Source organism: Sciurus carolinensis, chromosome 14 (genome assembly GCF_902686445.1).
Source record: "Sciurus carolinensis chromosome 14, mSciCar1.2, whole genome shotgun sequence".
Lineage (NCBI taxonomy): Eukaryota > Metazoa > Chordata > Mammalia > Rodentia > Sciuridae > Sciurus > Sciurus carolinensis.
Genome location: NC_062226.1, coordinates 55,515,753 through 55,541,771, shown reverse-complemented (window position 1 = coordinate 55,541,771; position 26,019 = coordinate 55,515,753).

Sequence of the window (26,019 nt, the reverse complement as noted above, 5' to 3'; positions counted from 1 at the left end):
TGGAGTATAACTTCCACCTGTCTGCAAAGTCCCTTCCATTCTTGATGAAGCTGGACAGATGAGCTCTGCTTTCCCATACCTGGCTTAGCCCTGACAAGGTACAGCTGACTGTCACCTTGCCTTTTCTTTCTCAGTGAAATTCAATCGCTGAAGTCAACACAGGCAAAGATGACAATTGAGTCCAGGTTCTTGTCCATGCCATCACTGTTGAAGAAGATACTAGAGAAAAGGAAGCCACAAACAAGTGGCACAACTGAACAATGAGGCACCAATGGTTGGGGAATCCCTGTAAAGTCTTCACCAGAGAGGGAGAAGACTGAAGAGTGAAGAATGTCAATCATTTTGGTTCCACTACAGTCTCCTCACCATGCCTTAGCTCCCAGATCCAAGGCCTCAGGAAGCAACTTTTATCTCATAAGAGATGCAGACTTTTGAGAAAACAAGTCCTAGGAGATTAATTTGTGTGTATATACATATGTACATGTATAAATACATATATGTATATACACACACACACATATATATACACACACACGTATATGTTTTATCTCATAAGAGATGTAGACTTTTAAGAAAACAAGTCCTAGAAGATTTTTATATGTTTTACACACACACACACACACACACACACACACACATATATGTTTAATAATATTACATTATTACATATTATTTTTTTGTCTGATTCTCCCAACTTGTCCAGAGACAACTGGTAGACTCCTCATGCCTACTAAAGAGTTAAAGAAAAGATCACAGTGCTGTAACAGTTAAGTTCTGACTAACTTCTAAGAGAGTACCAGAATATTCTTTGATTCAAAGAAGGGACTATCTGAGTTAACTGATAACTGCTTTATAAGCAAAGTTCCTCAATTCTTTGGGTTAAAGGAGAACTTCAGTTGCTAACCAAATCGGGCAGGTATGCTAAGCCTCCAGGAAAATGTTCAGGGTTGGAAGGAAGCATTGGAAACAAATTCCAATCTACTGGGACAACTTAAGAGAAGAACAAAGAAGTGGCACTCAAAAGAAGGGTAAGAAAGTAATCTACTTTCTCTGTTCCAGTTTCTAATGATTTCAGCTCAAAAAAAAACATACTCAAAGTGAATTGCAAAGGGGAAAATGCAAAAAAAATAGGAAACTCAGAGTGATGCCAAACAATAGAGAAAGAGGGAAAAAGGCACACACAAAAGAAGTTTTTCTCCATAACAAAATTTAGAAATAAAAAAATTAGGAGCTGAAGAAATAGCTCGTGTTGGAGAGCGCTCACCTAGCATGCGTAAGGACTTGGGTTTGAATCCCCTGTTCCTCAGAGGGGAGAAAAAAAAGAAAGATAGAAATAAAAAAAATTAAAGATTTTTTTTAAATTCACATACAAAACAATGACAAGTCTTTGGAAAAGGGGTAAATAAGTTGAGGACAAATGTGGGATACAGGAGGGAGGAGAGACTTCAAAGTATGGAGAATACGAAGGCATTAGCTCAGATGTCTTCCTACCACCGATTCTAAGCTAACAAGCCAAATGCTGATAGAATAATAGAAGCTGTTTCTAAGAAAGACCAACTGATCAATCAAAGAAAGAGATTGGAAAAAATAAGTAAAATGTAATTACTCAGGTCCTCTCATTCTTTGGCCTTTGGTTCCTTCTATTCCAGAGAAGGAAATCAGAACTGATATTTTAATAAAGTTAGCCTTAGTTGCCTGACAATTAAAGCCTTCTGATTTTTGCCAGACCTTAAAACACCCTCCGAAACATTTGGCCTTTATGAGAATCTCTGATGGATTATAAAACAAACCATGTGTCCACTTCTTATCCAGTCGCAATGCACAACTATTTTTAACAGACACTAAATCATAGCTTGGGAACTTCCAATTGGAAACAGTCACTTGGACCTCTTGGCTGGGCCAGCATAGGATGCACATGCTCTGTAGAGTCCAGCTACTTGTTCCTTTTGGTTTGAAATGCCTCAGGGAACGTGATTTTCTTTCTTTTGCCCTCCACTTTGAGATGTATCCTACCATTTATAGGAGCCACTCTGGGAGAGTCTCTGTAATGCTTGCTTCCTGCTACTTAAGTTCCATTATTTCTTGTTAACAGATATCTCTGCCACACAGAGGAGTTTCCCCACCATGAAGAAGGGTGCAGTGGATACTGTGGCTGGAGACTTTGGGAAGAACATAGAAACCAGGGAGCAAATAATGCTTGGAAATAAAGGATCCAGTTTCCCACCTTATTCTCTAGACACCTGACATTTACCTTTCTCACCCCCTAGAGCTTCTTTCCTTCTCATCCTGCATTTTTGTTTATATATCTATCCATCCCATTAAAATGTTCCAGTGTCCAGAGTTGGTACAAGATATATTTAATGTACACGGATGGGCCTGGTGAAAAGAAACCCAAATTCCTTTATTACGGCTGGGTGATTTGCTTTCTAGTCATGGAAAGGATAACTCATGTGGGAACAGAAATCCTTTTATCTGGGCCAGGCACCAGAATGATCCATGAGTTATCCAAACTGTAAACATGGACAGAGCATGCGTTATTCTGGTTGGGAAGACTAAGTAGACTAAGTAGCCACCTGGACAGTGCCAGGCCCTGAACTCTGACAGCTCAGACAACTACACCAAGGTACTCCTCTCAAACACAGTGATACCCCAGCCTTGCCTCAGGCTTTAGAGAGAAACAAGCAACCATCCAAGCCTTGCAGCACCCTGTTACCAGGCAATGCCCAGTTTGCCTGTGTCTGGGCTACCCTTTCTTTCTTCCTTCCTGTTAATAGAATCAAAGGCCACTTCACGCTTGGGCTAAGATCCCATCCTCTCTTTCCCTCCAGAGTCTTGTTCCTTCAGTTTTCCTTTCCCCATGCAGAAGAATCGTCCCTCCTTTTGATACCACTGTTGACTGGTAGACTGCTCCTTCTAATGTTGAAGTTTGAACACTAAAGAAGCATGCCAAGGCAAGCATATTAAGCAGGTTTTATTTAAAGGTAATAATACAGACTTCTCCTGGGAGGAAGAAGGGGGCCATGGCTGATGTTCAAAAGTCCCCAGAAGTGAGCGCACCCTACATCTTTTATAGGTTAAGGTCTCTTTTGTTCTCCAGTTCTCTCCCCCTTTATATTTCCTTCCTGCCTATGTGATTAGGCCTGGTTTTTCATAAAGTGAGAAGCCATGGGCAGGGGGAGGGCCAAGGTGATTTAGGCAGATAAGGGCCCAGGGGGCATTAATTAGCAGCTCCCTGTTTGCAGTCCCTGATAAAGGCAGGTAAATTTGGTAATCAATGAGCTCCAGAGATCCTTGACATTCCATTCTTCCAGGGGCAGTTTCCAACTTCCAAGAGGCAGATGGCTTCATGGCTTCATTTCCTCGATTTGACCCGATCCCCTTTTTCTACACTAACTGCCTGTCCTTAATTCTGGCTTCACTTTTTATAGGCTTGTACCCATCAACGCTGAATGTCTTCTAACATCACAAGTTCAAACCACACACATTGCTAATCCTGCCTTGACCTCCTGCCCCGCTAGGTGCACAGCCTCCTCATGTCCTTTTCAGTTTCCACTCCCAGCCCCGGGCACTGTAGCAATAATATCTAGGTCTTCTAGATGGGTCCTGTCTTAGAAGAAAATGTTTTATCCTTCTAAATAAAGAAATGCAGAGAATGAGGAGGTTGGGAAGGAAGAAGCACTGGGGATGCTGAGTCTCATAGGAAGTGTAATATAAAGCCGATACTCCGCCTCCCAACCACTTGTCAATCTGCACTCTGCCCACCTCTTACATTGCAGGAATTTCCGGCTTACGCTGTTGCCATTTTCCTGCTTCCCACGTTACATCCTAACATGCTAAATAGCTATTGGTTTATCAGTCAGCTTGCAAGTATTCTCCTCCGCTATTGGTTCCTTCCAGCCCGCGAGATTCCAATATCTGGGAGAAGCGCACATGCCTTCTCTTTTTTCCTTTCTTTTTGCCCTGAGCGGATGTGTTAGTCGTCCGTATAATAAAGTCTCTTGCGTGAGACCTCGTGTCTGCAGTGCATTTTTCTGGGAGCTATTGGCGAGCCACGACTGAGATGAGCAAGCGGGCAGCAGTTCAGCGGGATCGCACAACGGTGGCTATCACCACCGGTCCCAAGCTGCCTTACAGGAAGAAGGAAGACTTTGAAAAAACTGGGAAATTAATCTGAGTCGTTATCATGAAGAAGCAAAGCTTTTACAAACTTTGTTACGTGTACATCTTTTCTGCATTTTCTCACCTCAAATTTGCTCTTCAGCCTCTCCAAATCACCAAAACTCACTCAAGACCTTCATTTTATCAAATCACAGTTATTTTCTTTAAAAAACACTCCTTTGGGCTGGGGAGATAGCTCAGTGTTAAAGCACTCGCTTATCATGCACGAGGACCTGGGTTCAATTCCTCTTACCACATACAAATAAATAAACAAGTTTTAAAAAAAGATTTAAAATAAAAAGAAAAACTCTTCTTCATGAACTACTCTCCCTCTTCTTTACTTTTTTGGACTTGTCAGTGACAAAGCAGAGCTGGACAATAAAATGGTAAAAACAGATTTCACTCAGGCCTATTGCAATAAGAAAAAAGAGATCTCAGCATAGAACTGTGCTCCATCCTTGAACAGCATGGACAACCAGGAATTTATAGCCAAGGAGCTATAATTATTAAAGGAAAACATCAGGATTAAGGGAAATTTCTGGTTAAGGTTTCTTGCTGAAGACAGTCCAAGGTGATCCGAAATCAGCTGGGGGATAGCAGAGGATGAGGAACCCAGTTAGATATCAAGGGTGATCAAGACAGAGGATGAAAGTTCTTGTTAAACTGACTTAGCAAGTTCTTGCTAAAGCTGTATTTCACAAGGATTACACAAATGGACTTAGAAGAAGATTTAGGAGCCTGACTAATGTTTGGTCAAGCAAAGAATCTTCACCACGCTCTCTTTATTTTTTTTCCCCCTGTCTGTTGAGTTCTCACACTCTGACTGGTCACACCTCTACCTCTGCCCAAAACTCTAATTGTTGGATCAGCTCAGGGCTCAGTCTTGTGTCCCCTCTCTTAGTACACTGTACCTTGTGCATAGAGGTTTCCACTGGTTCCACAAATTTCAATAAATATTCTAGTTACTGCTGAAATTTTATCTCATCTGGATCCTCTAGGCTTTCGAATCAGCTGCAGCCGTGTATTTGATTTTCTCTTTAGTATGTCCAAGAGATCTCTCACACTTAAAAATATACAGATTTTCTGATTTTCTCCAAGTTACTCCCCAGTCTTCCTTTGATAAACACCACCCATCCCCCAGTTTCTCAAATCCAAAACCCAAGTTGTCCTGAACTCCTTTCTTTCCCAACATCCCCATCTAACTCAATGTCATATCATGTTGATTGAATACCTAAAACATTTAAAATCTGTCAACTTCTTTCCATCTTATAGTCAAGTTATCTCTCTGCCACCATACCTGTCACTTCCAATCCATTTTCTACACACAGTCAGATTAATATTCTCTTTAAAATATCTGTGAGTGTCCTCCTTCCCATTGTCCTCCATGTAGAATATAAATTGCTCACCATGACTCAAAGGCCTTCAGGAGGTGCTCCTGTCTACCTCTCTCACCTCCCTGTGACTCCTTGAGCTCTAACTCACTGAGTGAGTTGGATTCTGTGGCCCAAATCTGTCCAGTATGGCTCCCTGCATTGCATGGAGGAAAGCTAAGGACCACATTTTCCCATCTCCCTTGCAACTAGTGACCAGTATGTGCTTTGATTCTGCCAATCATAACCAAGGGTGAGACTTGACTTGGGGCCAAAGTGGAAGAGGAATGAAGGAGGAAGTATCCATTTTGTTGGTGCAGATTGGACCAGAATCGGTATGGTTCTGTAGTCTTTAGTTTCCAGAATTGGTGGTTTCCTGCAGCATCAGCAGTTTTCCCAAGCCCTCACTCCCACCCCGCAAAAAATAGTATGGTTCTAGGAGCAGGCAGTGAAGGTTCTCTGGAAACCCTGCCTAGGCTCTTAAGCCTCAGCGCCTCCCTTCCAGCTCAGTCAATGATTTTGTAAACCACTGAGTACCTGATAAATTACTTATTCCTTAAACTACCTAAGGTGGTGCTTCACATAGCATTCTCCAGGGATAAAGAGGCTCCAAACTTTAAAAAAGAAAAAAAAGTTCTGCATCCTGTTTCTGGGAGGAAAAGAAATCAACTCTGATGAGGAGAATGTTAGGCATATTCCCACAACAACACTCATGGATTTTGCTGTGGTTCTGACTGACCTGGTTAGGCCATCATGGAGTAGGTACATCCTTGTCACAGGGAACTCAGTGAAGTAAGGACAGAAGACAATAATTAGGAAACCAGGTGATGGGTTGAATTTCTGAGATTCCATCTTCGGCATCCTTGAAATGCTGTCTGCTACAAACAACAAATGAATTACATATAACAAATACTTTCAAAGGGCTTATGAGTGTTCCCGGTTCCTTCCCCAGGGCCATGACTTCAACATCTTGAATATCCATATTAATAAGGATTTCTGGTTTTAATCCTATGAAAACGACCACATCATTTCCTGTTTGCAACTCAGGGAACACAATGGATGGGCTCAGAGCTCTAACTGCCCACCACAGCAGTTCTCATGTCCTGACAACCTTCCTACTGAGGTTGCTGGTCATTTTGTTTCATACTGACAAGTAAAACCTTACCCCTCACTGTAGAAAGTCTGCCCAGATGTGGCAGAGGTACTAAACAGCAGTGAATCCGTGCTCAAACTAGAAGTGATGAGAAACCAGGTTTGTTGTAACTTTAGATCAATTTCTGAAGCATTCCTTTGAATTTCAAGTTTTAATCATAAAAATACCAGCTGCTATGTTGGAAAAAATATAATATGTCTTGGACTAATAGTAGCTAGTATTTATTTAACACTTACCCTTTGCCAAGAACAGGACTAGATTTCTGGGAAATTAACTCTTTCATCTTTATCACAGTCAAGCAAGGTAAATACTATAATTGTCTCCATTTGACAGATGTTGAAATTGAGTCTCAGAGAAGTTAAAAAGATTTTCTGAATCACATGTCTGATTAGCAATTAAAGGGATACTCAAATTCAGGTCAGTCTGACCTCAGAGCCTTCCCTAGTGTTCCTCTATACAAGTCCTCTCATTTCCCTAGGACAATTACCACTAAAGCCAGTTCCATAGGAATATTATTTCTTCCTCATTTTTTAAAATTATTTTTTTAGTTGTTGAGGGACCTTTATTTATTTGTTTATATGCAGTGCTGAGAATTGAACCCAGTGCCTCACACATGCTAGGCAAATGCTCTACCACTGAGCCACAACCCAGCCCAATTTCTCCCACATTTTTATCCTGCAGTTATCAACTGAGAAGTTTCTTCCTCCTGAATCCTCCTTGATTTGCCACTTGCATTAGGCTTCCTCATGTATACCCATGGGTATAAGCACACAGAGGGCAAGGGCCACGTATGTCCTGCTTCTAGTTAGAACCCTCACAAGCACTCAAGAAATATCTGAGGGGCATATGGGTTAATGAATAAAGATGACACTTCACCAGAGTTAGAATAGTTGATTTTATGTGACTTGACTGGGCTAAGGGTTGCCCAGATAGCTGGTACATCATTATTTCTGGGTATGTCTGTGAAGGTGTTTCCAGAAAAGATCAACATTTCAGTCAACAGACTGAGTAGAGAAGATCCACCCTCACAATGTGAACAGTCAACACTCAATTCACTGAGGGTCTGAATAGAACAAAAAGACAGATGAAAAGCGAGTTTGCTTTCCTTGAACCAGGACATCCACCTTCTCCTACCCTAAGACATCAACATTTCTGATTCTTTGGGCCTTTGTATTTGGACCTGGACTTAAACCATAAGGCTCCAATTATTAGGCCTTTGGATTTGAACTGGGATGTAAATCAACATCCCCAGTTCTTGGGCCTTCAGGCTTATACTGGAACTACACTGGCTTTCTGAGACTCCAGATAAAAATGGAACTCTGGAATTTCTTAGGCTCCATAACCAAGTGAGCTGACCCCTTATAATAAACCTCTTCCTGTATAGCTCTACATATGTATATCCTATTAGTTCAGTTTCTCCAGAAAACCTGACTAATACAATGGTTCTTTTTATAATGTGAGAGCAGAGATTCTCACTACTTTGTGTTGGGAATTAGAGAGGCAGGTAAAGTGTGGGGAATGCTTTTGAAAATGCTACAAATCCCCTAATAACACTGCTTCTGTGATTTAAAGGAGTTCAGATTTCTTTGCAGTATGTAAAATAAAGCTATGCCTTAAATATACCACACATCAACTATTTTTTAGCTCTCTTGCAGTGGAAACAGACAGGAAAGATGGCATCTGAACATTAACATTCAAAGGGAAATCTTTAGAATACCAAGCATCATGATATTGTCAGCAACAATAATTATATTAGAAGACTGCACAGCTAAAGTTATGCTCTTGGGCCTTTGCAACTATAGGACTGGCTACAGGATTTATAGAACCCAGTGCAAAGTGAAAGGGTGGGTCCTTTATTCAAAAGTATTAAGAATTTCAAAAAAGTGACAGCATTAAACCAGCTGCAGGTCCCTTCTAAGCATGGATCCCTGTAACGTTGCCCTGTATGTAGGACCATGATGTCAGTCCTACAAATGACACTTCACATCTCTCAATAGTTATTTATTGCTACACTGGTATTATCATTTACATATTTAATGTAATTTCATCCTCACAATAGCTGCCTGTGAAAGATACTCATACAGACTAGACATTCTAGCATCAAAGAGAAAGGTTTTCTTCTAACTGAATGGTAGAAAGGGGTTGGCAAGAGGAGAAAAAAAGATAGAAAGTTGGAGACAAGGGACCAGAACAACTGTGACACTCTGCCAAATTAAAATTCAGGTGTATCTTTCTTCCATTTGATTTGGGAAAGGATGGGGGGAAAAGGGATTAAGATAGAGTCAATGGTTTAACCCAAGGAAATAATTATCTTTTCAGGATAGAGAATAATAAACACTATTAGCCACATCTTTTTTTCAAGAAACAAGAATACAGATATTCACAAACATTATTTCCAATACTAGTTACTGGACCAGCCTCTTCCCATTTAACTTTCGTGATCTGAGTGAACTTCAGCACCTGACAGCACTCTGAAGTCACTGCAGCAAGAACTGGGGTGCTGAGGGGTGGAAGAGCAGAAAATCAAGAAGACAGAGACCATTTCACTCCTCTGACAGCTCTGCACCCTCCTTTCCCCCAACCAGAGGAAAAGCAGTAGGTCTGAGCAGGACTGCGGAGACATTCCTCCTATCCAGGACACTGCACTTTTGATTAAAAGCTCTAGATTTGGCAGGGAAACCCTTTAGATACTTGGGAAAAACAAGAAATATTTCAAAATGAGCCTTGATGGCATTTATGATGAGATTTACAGAGACTCACAATTTTTAAGGAAAGAGCAGCCATTCATAAAATACACACAGTATTACCCAGGTCTCCAAATACAGCCATTGGCCTGAAATGAAATCCCACATTAATAAGTTCAACCAACATAATCCTCTATTAATGGAGAAGAATCAATCAGCTTCAGTTTTGTTCCCTCACCTAACAGAATAATTCCAGCAAACAGTGTTAGACTGTCTTTTAATGACGAAGAGTTATTCTGAACTCTTTATTATTTATTATTTTTAAGGTAAAAAGCTATTAGACGTGAAAGAGTCCCACAAAGACAAAAATGCTGGCTCTTCTGCTTCTTTGCTGTATAACTATGGACAAGTTACTTTACCTCTCAAAACTTCAGTTTTCTCAACCATAAAAGTGAGATTATAATTAATATGGCACAGCAATACCACAGTAAGAGTGTCATGAGGATTAAATAGGTAATTGTGCGAACCAGAAGTATAGTAGCTGGTACATAGCAAGGACTGAACGATAGGTATACATAGATGGATATAGATATTACCATTACTAGTTATGTACTATATGTATATATGTGTGTGTAAATAGACAGGCATATATGTATATATTATCATTTCTATGACCATAAGGTTTCAACTTACAATTTCAAGTTTCATTAATGATTCCAAAGTCAAAACTTCTCTCATTGTCACCATAATCTTGTTGCTAAGAATCCAAAATAGTGCCTGTCAATAGTAGATACTTGATAAATATTTGTCAAATAAATGAATCACTAAAAAATCAGTTTAACCATTGAAACTTTGGCAAAAAAGAACTATTCATCCCCTTTTTCAAAATATATTTATTGGGCTTTTATTATCCCACCCACCCTCACTAGTGTGCCCCAAAAGTATTTATTTCAGACAAAGCAAATACTCAACGACTTTTTTAAAAATAATAACTCTTGATCACTGTTCTAAAATTCAATTGCAACACAATAGTTAAAATTCTGCAAGTCTTTAAAAGAGCCCTCCTCAGCTCTTTGACATGCCACCCATGGTTTTCTAGAATCCTCCATTCCAGGGAGAATAAAAGTCTGCCAAGAAGACTATGAAATAATTTTCCCAATGAATATACACCTGGATTGGAAGCTGCCAAGTCAGAAGGAAAGTGGATGCTCCTTGAAGGCAGGGATATTTTGCTTTGGTTTTGGGTTTTTGTTTTGTTTTGTTTTGTTTTTGTTTTTTTTTAAATAAATGAATGAACACACAAGTTTATATTCATGTTCACATGCATGCACACAGTCCTCAAAGGTTATAAGTACATCCTTTTATTTATAAACACAATACCAAAACAACTCTGAACTCTAAAGGCTAATCAAAGGTTTCTTGCTCTACAGAGCAAAGTGGATTTCAATAGGTACCATTCTCAGCCTCATATGTAGAAAGAACTATGTACTTGTTTCCAAACCTCAAGAACTACCTATTTAACGATGCAGACGAACAAAATGTGTGGGGGGGGAATTCTCTGGTTTGCTTTAAGGTGTTAATTTTAGAAATGGTCAAATGAATCCAAGGGGTGCAACACTGTCCTCTTTGTTTACTTTGGCATTTTGCTTTTGTTCATTCTCTAGCCCCAGTCAGTGCATAAGGGAAAGGCGAGCACTAAGTAGACATTTGCCCCTGTGGTTTCAACCAGACACTGGTCCCTCCCTTGGAAAAGAACAAAAAACCTGTATTTGTAAACATATGAGTAATAAGACCAAGTTTTCTGCAGGTAGGGGAGTGCTTGCTCAGTAAGAACCCTGCAATGGGGACCAGCAGAGGAGAGGAACCTCAGGCTGTGCTTTTCCTGTCTACTGCAACTATTTCAGTTGCTTCCAGGATTAGCCTAGCAAATGGTTTCATGGCCCTCAAATAGCTAAGAGTGCTGCAAACACACACACAGAGAGAGAGAGAGAGAGAGAGAGAGAGAGAAAGAGAGGAAGGAAAGGCCTGTAAAAGGCAGTGTGGCAGGTGTAGACAGCATGGGCTCCAGACTCAGAACTTTAGATTAATTTCCTGGCTGTACGATCTTGGACATGTTTTGCATGCTCTTGGAATTTTAATTTCCACAGTAAAAAAAAATGTAGCTATTAATATATAAAATAAGAATATAAGATAATTTTTCAAAATTGGAGTTGCTAAGCATTAGCAGGTCATAATATTTTTGAGCGAGTTATAAGCAATGTTATACCAAAATGAAATGGTAAAGAATAAAAAATGTCCAGGGTGCATCACATATCATAAGAGTATTATTTCATGAAAAAAAATTGTTTCAATTTCTATATGCAAATAATTTATAAATATATACACATATATATTACACATACACATAACTAAAATGTATTTCTTGCTAAAGATCTTATACAAGAGACACTTCCTGTGTTTCATATGGATTAAGAAGAGGGCATGTACACAAAAGTACCTTGCATGTAGTTAGGTATTCTATTATTGGTGTTTTCCATTCCAAGGAGAAACTACCATATTTGAACAATTGTATAATAAAGCCACCATTTTAGGTACATTTTATGTACATATCCATAGTTTCTCAGTTTCTTCCCTTTTATCCCTGACTGGAACTTTCAGCATTTTGTAAACTAGCTTCTATGAGATATGATACATTATATTTAAGGAGAAGCCACTCTGAGATTAATTAGGAAGGGAATTCACAGAATGGATCCCCCTGATTTCAGAAAACAGGCACATGTGTTTTATTGAGGATGATGATGAAGAAGAAAACCAATTCTTTTAAGTTTATCTTTACCGATTTTCTGGGTATTAGATATGTTTTTTGCAAAGAAAAGTAGCATCTACAATGAAAGGGGAGGAGGGTAAAAGAGAAATTCACATTCACTGAGCCCTTTGTATAGACAACTCTATGAGGTAGGTACCCATATGGCCTGGGAACTCAGGAAACGGAAGCTGAGAAGGAGGTAAGTAATTTGCCCAAAGTCGTTTAGCTTGTGTGTAATGGAGCCTGAATGGAAACTTGGGTCACCCTCAAAGACCATGCCTTCTCATCCACTGTGCAATGGAGTTCATGGGCCTACATTTCTCAGAACAATTCATTATTCCCTTTCACTCTGAGAGGAATATGCCTTTCAAGCATTGGAGTGAAGCAGGAATTTCTTGAGATGCCAGACCTCTACCTGCACTCTCATTTGCACCAATGGTGGGACCATTTATTCTCTGTTAGGGAAAACGGCTCAATACTAACTCCTTGAAGAGTTATTGGGGATTCCTGTATTCCTGACAGGAAGACCCTTTACTTTCCAACCTTTTCATCCTTCCAGTGGACCAGGAAATGTCCATGTTCATTCCCCAACTAAGGTACTAAACTGAGATTTAAAGAAATAGAGAAACTGGGCACAGTGGCACTGAAGCAGAGCAGATACCCCCATCCAAAAGACTCTTGCCATAATTAAACTTCTTTTCTTGTCAGAAAGATTTTTTACAAAGAATGTCAACAGAACATCAGTGGAATTTCTGCAGAGAGCATTATCCTCTGAAGCTTCCTCTTCCTTGTAAATGCCAGGTTTGCATACAAAAGGTGTGATAGAGTCTGCAATCAAGCTTGTTTGTGCAAAAAGATATTACCTCTGTTTTCTTGGTGAAAACTTGTAAAACCTCTGTCTGGTCTAAGAATGTGGGACAGAGTATGTTCCCTCTCACTATCATGTAACTACCCCACTGAGTATACATCTAAAAGAATTTCCAGACATGGGGTCCAAAGATTTTTAGGCATTAACCCCTATAGCCACTGACAAACCTCCTTCCTGTAAATTCCTTGGGTTTCCAGCCTCTTCTATCCTACATTAGTTCACACCTATAATCCCAGTGACTTGGGAGACTAAGCAGGAGGATCATAAGTTCAAGACCAGCCTCAGCAACCAAGTGAGGCCCTATGTAATTTAGTGAGACCCTGTCTGAAAATAAAAAAGAAAAAGGGGTGGAGATGTGGTTCAGTGGTAAAGTGCCTCTGAGCTCAATCCCCAGCATAAAATACACACGTACACAACTAAAGAGATGGAGAAACCCAAACATCACACATACCCACCCACTGAGCCTTGGCCATGAGGTTTTCTCAAGGTGCTCCCTCCCAAAACCATAAAAGCCGCCATGATTCTCTCACATTTGGCAAGGGCCTGAGTGAACTGTCTTTTCTAGACAAAAGTCAGGCCAGGCAGTACACAAAATGGAAATATCTGTAAAAACTTGTCTCAGGAAATAAAGCCTTATCGAAATATCAGGGGATGGGAAAAAAATCCTGACTTAGCTTAAAATACCAGAAACTAAAACAACAGAATTCTGAACAGCTCAGGATAGGACACTGTCGTAAGTAAATTAGCAAAGAAGGCTGATCATATATTGTATTTGGGTCCAAGGGAAAAAGAAGAATTTTAACAATAGGGTTAAGTTCACTCAGTGTCTTTAATAGGAAAGGAATTAAGTTTATTCTTTTAACCTTTCATGTGTACCATTCTTGGTTAAAGATACTTTTGCCCTTAAGATTTCTTTTCCCCTCCATTGATACCAAGGATTTTTTTTATTTGTTTTCACTGAGGTAAAAATTAATGATATAGTTCAATGTGCTACCTCCAAAGGGTTCTCTCCCATAACTAGAGGTAGAAAGTTAAAATACTTCCATGGATAATCTATCAAAACATGAAATAATGTTTTTGAAAAAGCATAGCGTGAAAGGAGGGAATCAATACCTTAACAATATCTTAAACCTTAAACAATTATTGTTACCTAGATACAGCTCTGAGATGTCATATCCTAACACTAAATTTTAATCAATACTGAGTGATAGAACAATATTCCACACTTAAATGTGTTTAGGAATCTTGTAAGATGTAGATTCCTAAGCTCTGCCTATGAAGATGTGACTTTCACAAGATTGGCATGGACCTGGTACTCCGCATTTCCAGCAAACACTGCGGGCCATTTTGATCCATGTGGTCTGTGGACCACACATAGACAAACATGAAACCAAAGGCAACAGCAAAATCTAATCTGCAAAAAAAAAAAAATAGATTAAGAGATTGATAATGCCATAGTCAGTTTACACCCTAAAATCTGGAGAGTCAGAGGGTGGGAAGTGGATGGGAATCAAGATGGGTCTCACCAGTGCCCCCAACTCACAAGTTTTAGGTTCTGATGGCGTAGAGAGATCGTGCAAGGAATGAGGCCAGCTGTACTGCTGGGTTTCTGAGTGATTTAAGAATGTTTCTAATTGTTTTGATGTCAGAAGAGCCTGAGATGTATTTTTCTTCCCCACCCCCATTCTACCACAGACAGGCTTAGGGCAATGTTTATTTCAAAACCAAATCTACTCCATATGTTTGTCTTACTTAGACTTGAGTCGAAAATGTTTTTAGTGTTAATTTACAAGCAAGAGAAAACCTTTACCATGAAGGCAGCAAAGAGGAATTTATCTTTGGTAAATATATTTGAAAAAGAAACATTCAGGATTAAAGAATGAGAGTTGAAATAGGGGAAAGTAGGAGAAAAAGAGGTAGGAATTCAAAAGAAATTAGAAAGAATTTTTCTCTCTCTCTTTTTTTTTTGGTTCTTTTGTTTTAGTTTTACAGACTGCATTTTGATTCACTGTACACAAATGGGATACAACATTTCGTTTCTATGGTTGTGCATGATGTAGATTCATACCATTCATGTAATCATACGTGGACATAGGGTAATGATGGCTAGGGATGCTTTTGTCTACTTTAGTTCACACAGAACTTTCTCAAGGCTTTGAACTCTTAATTTACTGCTCTGGTGTATCCATTCTATCATGGTGGGCATAGGAAAAGGGTACAGTTTAGCCAAGAGCAAATTAGTTTTGATATTTTATCATGATTGTTAGGTTGCTCTAAGCTAATTTTCTTAAATAAATTTTTTCATGAAGGTACTAGCTTTTTATCACTAACAAGTCACAATGCTATTTATGTTTATTCTTGAGAATGAGCCAAATGCATTAGAGAAGTGGAACAGTTGTACTGACCTGTAGGTCTGAGTTTAGTCTCTGCTTTTATACGACTCCTTTCAAATCAAAGTACACATTCTAAGAATTTGAGAGACCAACAACAACTAGAGTAATGTTGCCACCAGGGACAGAATTGGTCCTTGTCTGCTGCCCCAAGAGGTATCCTACCCTCCATCTGATTATAAAAAGCTACAGTGATTTGCTAAGTTGTAGGCTAGAAGAAAAACATGCATAGGAGCCTGATATATTTTCCAGGCCACCTTGAGGAGGCAGGGTTGGGTAGTGGGACTCAAAAGGTTTGCACACCTGAGATTCTGGGTTTAAATCTCTCTCTTTTTTTTTTTTTTTTTTTTTTTTTAATTGCAGTACTGGGGCTTAGAACCCAAGGCTTTGTGCTTGCAAGGTGAGCACTCTACCAACTGAGCTATCTTCCCAGGCCTGGGTTTAAGTCTTGATCTGCTCTTGTCTGTGTCTTTGAATGAGGCTCTGAGTCTTTTCAAGCCTGGTCTAGAATGCGGAAATGGAGGGACAATACCTTGTAGGATTATTCTGGGTGCTAAAATGGTATATAAAGCTAGAGCAGTTGCAAACTGGGGAGGAGGTTCCAAAGGAGCCAAGTACATCAAGTACAGGCAAAAAGGAGGATGTTATTATCTGTAGAGGATTTGTGGGAGAGAGAAGGTTTGCTGGAGATTGAACCTAAGGCCTTGTTGCTGCTAGACAAGCACACTACCACTGAGCCGCATCCCCCGCACTATCTGTACAGAATTTAAAAACAATAATAAACATAACTGAAGATAATCTGCTTTTTATTATTATGATTCATGGACAATTTGAAGTCATCTCAATTATTAAATCCTTGTCCCCTAGGGCAGGCAGCTCCCACACACCTCTTCCACTTTGGTATCCTACTGGCATAGTGACTGGTACATAGTAGGTCTTCAGGACATGCTAGCTTTTTTTTTTTCTGGAAATGCGCCAAATCTGTGTGAAACTAATTCTAAAACAAGAGCCTTTGTACATAAATCCTATTATAGCTCAACTTAGCTCCAGTTGAGGACATCAAAAATGATGTCAGAACTGATATCTACTCAATTGACTGGTCTCTGCAACCATCTTCCAAAGGAGGAAATTCAAGAAAGTCTACCAGTTTAAGACGCATAATGCACTGATTTTATTTCTTAAAGAAAAAACTTCAAGACACACAACATTGATGAAATGGAAATATTATAATAATAGGATATAGTGGGGAAATCAGGTGATAATATAGAGGACATTTAGTCCAACCCTCTCTTTTTACAGAGTAAGGGTTCTTGGTTACAAACAGTAGAAACTACTTAAGCAGAGAAATTATTTATTGGAAAACTATTGAATAATTCATAGAATTCACACACACACATTGAAAAACAAAGTTAATAGGCAGGAACAAGAGAGGTAACCAGTTGGGACAGCATCGAATTCATTCCATGGGATGTGTTTCGGACCATCATTGGGGTGTCAGCAGTGGACTCCTACCTCTACACCCACATAAATAATTCCTGCTCTGCTGTGCCATGCCTTCAAGGCCAAATCCTAGGCAGGAATGTGCTAGTGAACCAATGCTAGGTCACATTTCTATGAGACAATATCTCCCTCATGCTAACAGGTTTATATGCAGTAGTGGTTCCCTGCAAGTGCCTTGTGCTACAGGATCAGAGGATCACCAGGGTGGGGACCAAAAGAGGCAGGTGACACAGGCCTGATTGCCTGACAATGTAGATGTACTTAAGACTACGGAACTGTGTATTTTAAAGAGGTGAAGATGGTAAATTCTGTTATATATATTTTAGCACAATTAAAGTATTTTAATGGAAAAATTTTTTTCTGTGCTGAGGGTAATGAATTGCTCAAGATCATTTTTTTTTTTTTTTTTTTTTTTTTTTGCGGTGCTGGGGATCAAACCCAGGGCCTTGTGCTTGCAAGCCAAGCACTCTGCTGACTGAGCTATCTCCCCAGTCCACTCAAGATCATTTCTAAACAGAGAAATGGCATCACATGATGGTCTAAGAGTACCAGGCTAGGGAAGCAGGGAGAGGATACAGGCAGGGAGGACATGTAGAAGGCTGTTGAACTCAAGGTGAAAAAATGATTAGAATCTAGAAAATGATTGGAAAAATGATTAGAATCTAAGGAAGAGGTAGTGAATAAAGGGAAGGAAAGAAAAGAGACAGTCATTTAACAAATTCAACAGAACTTGGAGATCAGTTGGGAAAGTCAGAGGGAGGGAAGGAGAGAAATTTGATCCAAGAAATCAGAATTTTGACCTGAGAACTCGAGGGGGTGGGGATTATTCCACCAGATGGAGATTATATTGAAAAGATCAAGTAAGAGAGAAAAAATTCAATTTAGACTTGTTGGGTTTAAGGAACAGAGATGTTTTATTGATATTGTAGGACTCCAGCTTGACATGACTACAGCCATCTTGGTTGTATCCACCATCTTGCCTGCCAGATGACCCTGCCACACATTCCTACAGGATAAACAAAGTCATTAATTAAGATTGTCATCCTATGTCCTATGAGAATGCCCACTGACGTCTGGACTATTACTTGACCTTTGACATATTAATAGTGTGTTTTTGCTTTGTTGAGAAAACCCAGATACATCCTGGTCACCCACAAGCCACATTTGTCTAGCTTATCTTTTAAACCCTTTCCTTCTGCCTCTGGGGATCCTCCTGTCTTGCTACCACCCAAGACTTGCTTCTGTCCCCAAGTCTCTAATAGATTGAACTCTATGCAATCCTGGATTTGTCTGTCTCTTTCTTGATTCCCTTGACACCTTTGATGACCAATTATTATATATCAGGTTTTTCCAAAACAATATTGAGCACAAATTTAAAATTGTTTATCCCTAAAAAATTGTCTTCAATAAAATAAGAGGATATTATATGTTAGGAATTATGCAGAAGTCTTTAAAATCAAATAGAACTATCAAAGGGATACAAATTTTTCAATTTGGTGAAAGCTCTTCTGAGTTGGACTTGGACCAGGATATATTTTTATTTCCATGGCTTACTGACTATCATAGAATATCAAAAGGTTCTAAGATTAGGATAGCCAAGTAGTCTCCATTGGCCCTTAAGTGCTCCAAGACCTGAAAAAAGCTATGCCAATGAACAAAATTTCTGGCCACATAAAAATATTAAAGATAGGTCTTCCAAGCACAAATATGTTCATACCATAAAACACGAAGGACCAGGTATTTATTATTGCTCCATATTCTAAATGGTAGGTTTTTGCACATATGCTAATGTTAACCTCAATGATACTGAGTTTTTTAAATATGGCATGACCACAGTAGACTCCATTTGGTTTTTGTGGGTCCTATTGACAATTAAAGTCCATCACCATAAACAATATATCCCACAACAGTTTTATAGGTATCAAGAATAGAAAAATTAGAAAATGTATGAGCAAAAAGAGAAAAATGAAAACCATTAATACATATCTTTTCATATCAATAAGTTATTCTATAAAATCATTTTTGTGACTCCATTTAAGCTATTAAAGTTTGACTAAACATGATTCATAGGCAGGATATAATGTTTTAATGGTCAGTGGATTGATAGCTACAGCACTTAAAACTATTGCTTATAGTAACCGCCAAAGTACATGCTTTTAAGAGCAGAAATAAAATTCATGGGGGAAAAAGAAAAGAAATTTTACTGCTAAGTACCTAATTAAGCAGAGTTTTAATGATCTTCTCTCAGGGTTTTCTCAAAGGCTACCTTTGCCCAATTTTCCTTACCACATTTACTTCACCCCTAACACAGGAAATCCTGCAGTACAGAAGTGTCACTAAGGAATTACAGGGAAAAAATGAAAAGTAGATAGCAAACAGCTACACACGCACTTTGTATAGTCAGTCAGATAATTAAAACTCAGCTGCTTGCACAACTAAGTCCCAAATAATCACTTGTAACTGACCAGGGAATGTCTAAGGCAGTCAAGAAGGAGAACTATGATGAGCTTTTGGCTGTACAGCTTGAAAACTAAAGGAAAAAGGAGAAGGAAGCACGCTGTGTCAGTATCTCTCTATCAGACCATGGTGGAAAGTCAAGACAAGGGAGATTATATGTATATACTCCTTTTTGACCTTAAAATAAAAATTGGTTTTCCTTAATTGCAAGATAGCAATATCAATAGCAATGAGTCTACTGAGAGTTGCAGGGCAAAACAAGGCATATATATAAGGGAAGCTTGTGGAAATGGTTCTGTCTCTTGTGAAGGAGAATCCTTGGGCACATGCTCCAGGGGACCAAGGATGACAGATGTAAAATAACTTTGGGCAGAGTGGAAGGAGGGTCATGACACTGCATAGGTGTACATAAGCTGAGGTTACGTGATCACATATCCCAGATCACACAGACTCTTGAACTTTATGTTTGGAAGTGATCTCAGAAGTTAATCATCCCAATCTACCCAACTGGAGAATCCACTCAATACAAAGTCTATGAGTTGAGGGGGTTGAGGCTCGGATATAAGGGCGAGGAGAGTAGAAAGAAAATCTTGAATCCATGAGTCCATGAGAATACAGCTTTATCCATTTTCCCTGAGGAAACCAGCAGAGAAAAAATGAGATTCACAGGGTCAGATTTTTAAAGAAAATGTGGAGCATCATTTAACCTCGAAAAAAGACCATGATAAGTGAACTTCAGGATGATGTTTTTTTCTCACAGGGTATGACCAGTTTTCTGAGAACCCACAAAGTCCACAAGAGGAAAAAAAAATAAATGATAAGGCATTTCACTCTCTTGGTTATTTTATTTATATTGTAGAGAAAGAGAAAGGTCCTGAAAGGGAAAAGCTAAATGTTACACTGAGCTCCTCAGGGAACGTGGCTAAACTCGCTCTTCAGAGACGCTGGGAGACAAAGGTGGCTGGATGCCCCTGGTGATCTGGGATCGCACACTCCACATCGGCGCTGTCACAGCACCCTTCGTGAGCTAGTCAAGAATTCAGGAAGTTCAGTGACTTCAGAGGTCAATGCTAAGGAGTCCAAGAACTGTACAGCATTGCCAAGAACCTCCAACTTCATTAATGACTTTTACGGATGGTGAGCAACTGCATGAAGGACAGAGCAAAAAACAAAGTGTTTTAGTGAACACTCGATTTTTCTCAAAACATTTCTGGAGATTTTTCTATTCTTGGAATAAGCCTGGAATCTGATTCTAACCTATCGACCGTTCAAAAGGTCGGCCTGTTACTGTCTCGTGAATGCTGGCAGAAGACAGGATTTCTGGTGTAGAGGCAAAGGACTTCACTGCCCATGGCACGGGGAGCGACCTGAGCTTTGTGAAGTTTGCATCAGTTCTCTCTGCCTGCAGACTCCCACGGGGTGATGTGGAGGCCTACACAGCACCTTGAACTACAGGAGGAGAACACTGAGCATGGGGGACTCATCATTTTATGGTAAGTAGTAAGCGAGCTGGCTCTGTTTCACAGGGAGAGGTTACTTCATCCCTCAGGGTTGCCCAGGGCAAAGAGCCTTGAGAAATGTCCCAAGGATAAAGCAATGGTTGCCTTGCATTCTTGGTTTATGCAGCAAAATGAGTCGGAATGCAAGAGAGCTAGCTATGCAAGACAGTGTCTCCCATTACTTGCTCTCAACCTCCTATTACCTAACCTCTGTTCCTCTCCTGAAAATGCAGGGAAAAGGAAACTTTGGTAAATGGGCTCAGACACTTTCTCCAGCCTAGACCCATCTATCTTTGAGTTCTGTGACCCAAGAAGAATACCCAAACCTAGAAGTTCTTGCACTGTTTCACATCCTGAGAATAATGCTGCCATCTCACCTAGTCTTCAGGAGTACCCGGGAGGAAACTTGGTTGTTCTTCCTTCTCTTGGCTTCCTTGAAGACTGGCCACCTGCAGTTTTAACCTCCTTCCCCTTGGTGTCTCACTTCCAGACCTGTTGTCTTAACAACACTAGGAAGATCTTACAGCACTGCATACACCACGCCCCCAAACAATATGTCTTCCTAGTTCTATCATTTGAGGCACTAAATCCATAGGCACTCCTGAGAAAGATAAGTTTCAACCAATGAAACCTTGAAGAAAGGAGGAAAAGAAGTGATATGTACTGGAAGCCTCCCAGGAGTTCCAGACTGCACACAAGGCCTGTGCTCAGTGGCCAATCACTCAATATCATGACTGGGAAGGTAGGAACTATTCCCATTTTTTTTCAGGTAAGAAAATAGTGACATGGGTGTCTGAAGAAGACCTCACAGTTTCTTGGAAAGTAGATAAGATGTAAACACAGATCTATGGGACCCACTGTACTTCATCATGTTTATTTAAACACACCATAGGGTTTCCACAAGTTGGACAAGTAACTTACAAATCTTCCCTGTTACCACAAGCTATTGCACGCTTAAGTTTATGCTAACCACTAACCCAAAGCAGAAGAGTTTGCATTCTTACCTACCTACCTAACACACACACACACACACACACACACACACACACACACACTCCTCTCTTGAATCAGAGTTTTCCATCCAAACCTAATCATGCATTTCTGTTAAGCATTTGTTCTAGACTATGTTATGTGCCACAGAATGATGAGAGGTGGCTCTGTGTGTTAGATTTCTGTCACTGTGACAAAATACCCGATATAAACAACTATAAAAGAAATATTTATTTTGGTTCCAGATTCTGGATATTTAGTCCATGGTCACTTGGTCCCATCATTATGGGCTTGTGGTGAGACAGAACATCATAGTGGGGAACATGTGGCAGAGTTGAAACTTTTACCTCCTGTTGGCCAGAACACAGAAAGAGAGAAAGATAAGAAGGGACTGGGGACAGAGATACCCACTAAGGACATGCCCCCCAGTGGCCTACTTCCTCCATCTCGGCTTCACCTTCTAAAGGTTACACCATCTCCCAATGGTGCCACCAGCTGGGGACCAAGACTTCAACACATGAGCCTTTGAGGGACATTCCAGATCCAAAGAACAATACTGTGAATCAGCTAGAGAGGTCACCTAAAAAGGAGTCTGTGGTTTCCAAGGCCTCTGCTCTGAGTCACAAGAAGCTAAAAAGAAACAACACAAAGACAAAACAAGGACCAAGTGAGGCAGCTGAGCTGTTCATTGTGACACTATATTCCACACTTAGTACAGAAACAGGGCCAAGTTCCCCTGAAATTATGACAGTTTCATGGCCAGAAGCAATTCATGAATGAAGCCACCTGATGGTCCTCAGGGAACTTCTGTTGAACTAAGAAAAGTTCAGTGCTACTGAGAAACTCCAAGTTGGCAGTCCAACCCTCCTCTGGCCTCTGCCGGCCTCTGTTTTCATCTCAAGGGAATAAAATAGGAAGTCCACAGAGTCAGATTCTGAAGCTCAGACTTGATCTACAACCTTGATCAGTCATATAATTGCTCTTGCATGAAAGGCAGAGGCTGCATCTATACCTACAGATAAAGTGCTGAGCATCTATCAGGGACTCAACTGAGCCTCAGTTCTCTGGAGGATACACACTGCAAAGATTGCAAGGATATAATGAGGCAATGTATTGACACTTCCTGGCAGAGTGTCAAACTTACCAGAGATCTGTAGCTGTTAGTGCCCTCTCTAGACTGATAAAGGTATTAGGATACCTGTGAACCTCTCTCCGTCTCTATGGCCTTCCTCCTAAATTGGACAAGACTCACCAGAAGTCATTCATTAAGAAGCAGGCAAGGACATGGGAACCTTCTTGACTGTCCATATTCCAACCCAAATTAGGGGATTAGAAATTATGCTTCGTACATTGCTGGTGGGACTGCAAATTGGTGCAACCACTCTGGAAAGCAGTATGGAGATTCCTCAGAAAACTTGGAATGGAACTACCATTTGATCCAGTTATACCACTCCTCAATTTATACCCAAACAACTTAAAATCAGCATACTAAAGTGACACAGCCACATCAATGTTCACAGCAGCTCAAATCACAATAGCTAAGCTATGTAATCAACCTAGGTGCCCTTCAATAGATGAATGGATAAAGAAAATGTGATATATATATAATGGAATATTACTCAGTCATAAAGAAGAATGAAATTATGGCATTTGTCAGTAAATGGATGGAACTGGAGGCTATCATGCTAAGTGAAATAAGTCAATACCCCAAATCAAAGGTCCAATGCTTTCTCTGATATGCAGATGCTGACTCACAACAGGCCAGGAGAAGTGGGGGACTGGAGGTTCACCAGATTGGACAGGCAGAAATGGGGGGAAGCTACATGATGGGAATGAGAAAGACAGTAGAATGAATCAAACATAACTTTCCTATGTTCATATATAAATAAATGACCAGTGTAATGCCAGCCATATCATGTACAACCAGAAGAATGGGAAGTTATACTCCATGGACGTATGATATGTCAAAATACATTCTACTGTTGTGTATAACTAAAAAGAATTAAAAATAAAAATAAATATGATAACAAGAAAAAATAATAACAACATAAAAAATTATGCTTCAAAAGCTGATTGTTTACTGACAGATCTTGGAAATAAAGGGTCTTTTCATTTTGCCAATCTGCTCCTGCTTCAGGTTGTGGATATTTCTGCTTCTACCTTAAAGTCAACACCAGCCCAATTGCATCCCTTTCCCTCCAGGTTCATCTTACAAAGCAGTCCCTAACAACCAGAGCCAATGACAGTTACATCTTAGGTTCAGTAAAATTCCCACCTGCCAGTCATGCTGCCACCTTCACTTTCTTCACTCAGGAAAACAGTGACAATAACTAAAAGTGATTCATTAGAGAGAAAAAGTTGAATCCATTCTCTCTCTCTTTTTTTTATTGTAAACAAATGGGATACATGTTGTTTCTCTGTACGTGGAGTAAAGGCATACCATTTGTGTAATCATAAATTTACATAGGGTAATGTTGTTTGATTCATTCTGTTATTTTTTTCCCTTCCCCCCACCCCTCCCACCCCTCTTTTCACTCTATACAGTCCTTCCTTCCTCCATTCTTACCACCCTCCTTATCCCTAACCCTAAACCTAACCCTAACCCTAACACTAACCCCTCCCAACCCCCATTATATGTCCTCATCCACTTATCAGGGAGATCATTTGTCCTTTGTTTTTTTGAGATTGGCTTATCTCACTTAGCATGGTATTCTCCAATTTCATCCATTTGCCTGCAAATGTCATAATTTTATTATTCTTTATAGCTGAGTAATATTCCATTGTATATATATATACCACAGTTTCTTTATCCATTCATCAATTGAAGGGCATCTAGGTTGGTTCCACAATCTGGCTATGGTGAATTGAGCAGCTATGAACATTGATGTGGCTGTATCTCTGTAGTATGCTGATTTTAAGTCCTTTGGGTATAGGCCAAGGAGTGGGATAGCTGGGTCAAATGGTGGTTCCATCCAAGTTTTCTGAGGAATCTCCATACTGCTTTCCAGAGTGGCTGCACTAATTTGCAACCCCACCAGCAATGTATGAGTGTACCTTTTTCTCCACATCCTTGCCAACACCTATTGTTGCTTGTGTTCTTGATAATTGCCATTCTAATTGGGGTGAGATGAAATCTGAGGGTAGTTTTGATTTGCATTTCTCTTATTACTAGAGATGTTGAACATTTTTTCATATATCTGTTGATTGCTTGTATATCTTCTTCTGTGAAGTGTCTGTTCATTTCCTTAACCCATTTGTTGATTGGATTATTTGTATTCTTGGTGTAGAGTTTTTTGAGTTCTTTATATATTCTGGAAATTAGCACTCTATCTGAAGTATGAGTGGCAAAGATATTCTCCCACTCTGTAGGCTCTCTCTTTACATTACTGAGAGTTTCCTTTGCTGAGAGAAAGTTTTTAGTTTGAATCTATCCCAGTTGTTGATTCTTGCTTTTTTTTTCTTGTGCTATGGAAGTCCTGTTAAGGAAGTCTGATCCTAAGCCAACAAGTTGAAGATTTGGACCTACTTTTTCTTCTATAAGATGCAGGGTCTCTGGTCTGATTCCGAGGTCCTTGATCCATTTTGAGTTGAGTTTTTTGCAGGGTGAGAGATAGGGGTTTAATTTCATTCTGTTGCATATGGTTTTCCAGTTTTCCCAGCACCATTTGTTGAAGAGGCTATCTTTTCTCCATTGCATATTTTTGGCACCTTTGTCTAGTATGAGAAAACTGTATTTATTTGGGTTTGTGTCCATGTCCTCTATTCTGTACCATTGATCTACCTGTCTATTTTGGTACTAATACCATGCCGTTTTTGTTACTATTGCTTTGCAATAGAGTTGAAGATCTGGTATTGCAATACCCCCTGCTTCGCTCTTTCTACTGAAGATTGCTTTAGCTATTCTGGGTTTTTTATTCTTCCAGATGAATTTCACAATTGCTTACTCTATTTCTGTAAGGTACGTCATTGGGATTTTAATTGGAATTGCATTGAATCTGTATAGCACTTTAGGTAGTATGGCCATTTTGACAATATTAATTCTGCCTATCCAAGAACATGGGAGATCTTTCCATCTTCTAAGATTTTCTTTAATTTCTTTCTTTAGTGTTCTGTAGTTCTCATTGTAGAGGTCTTTCACCTCTTT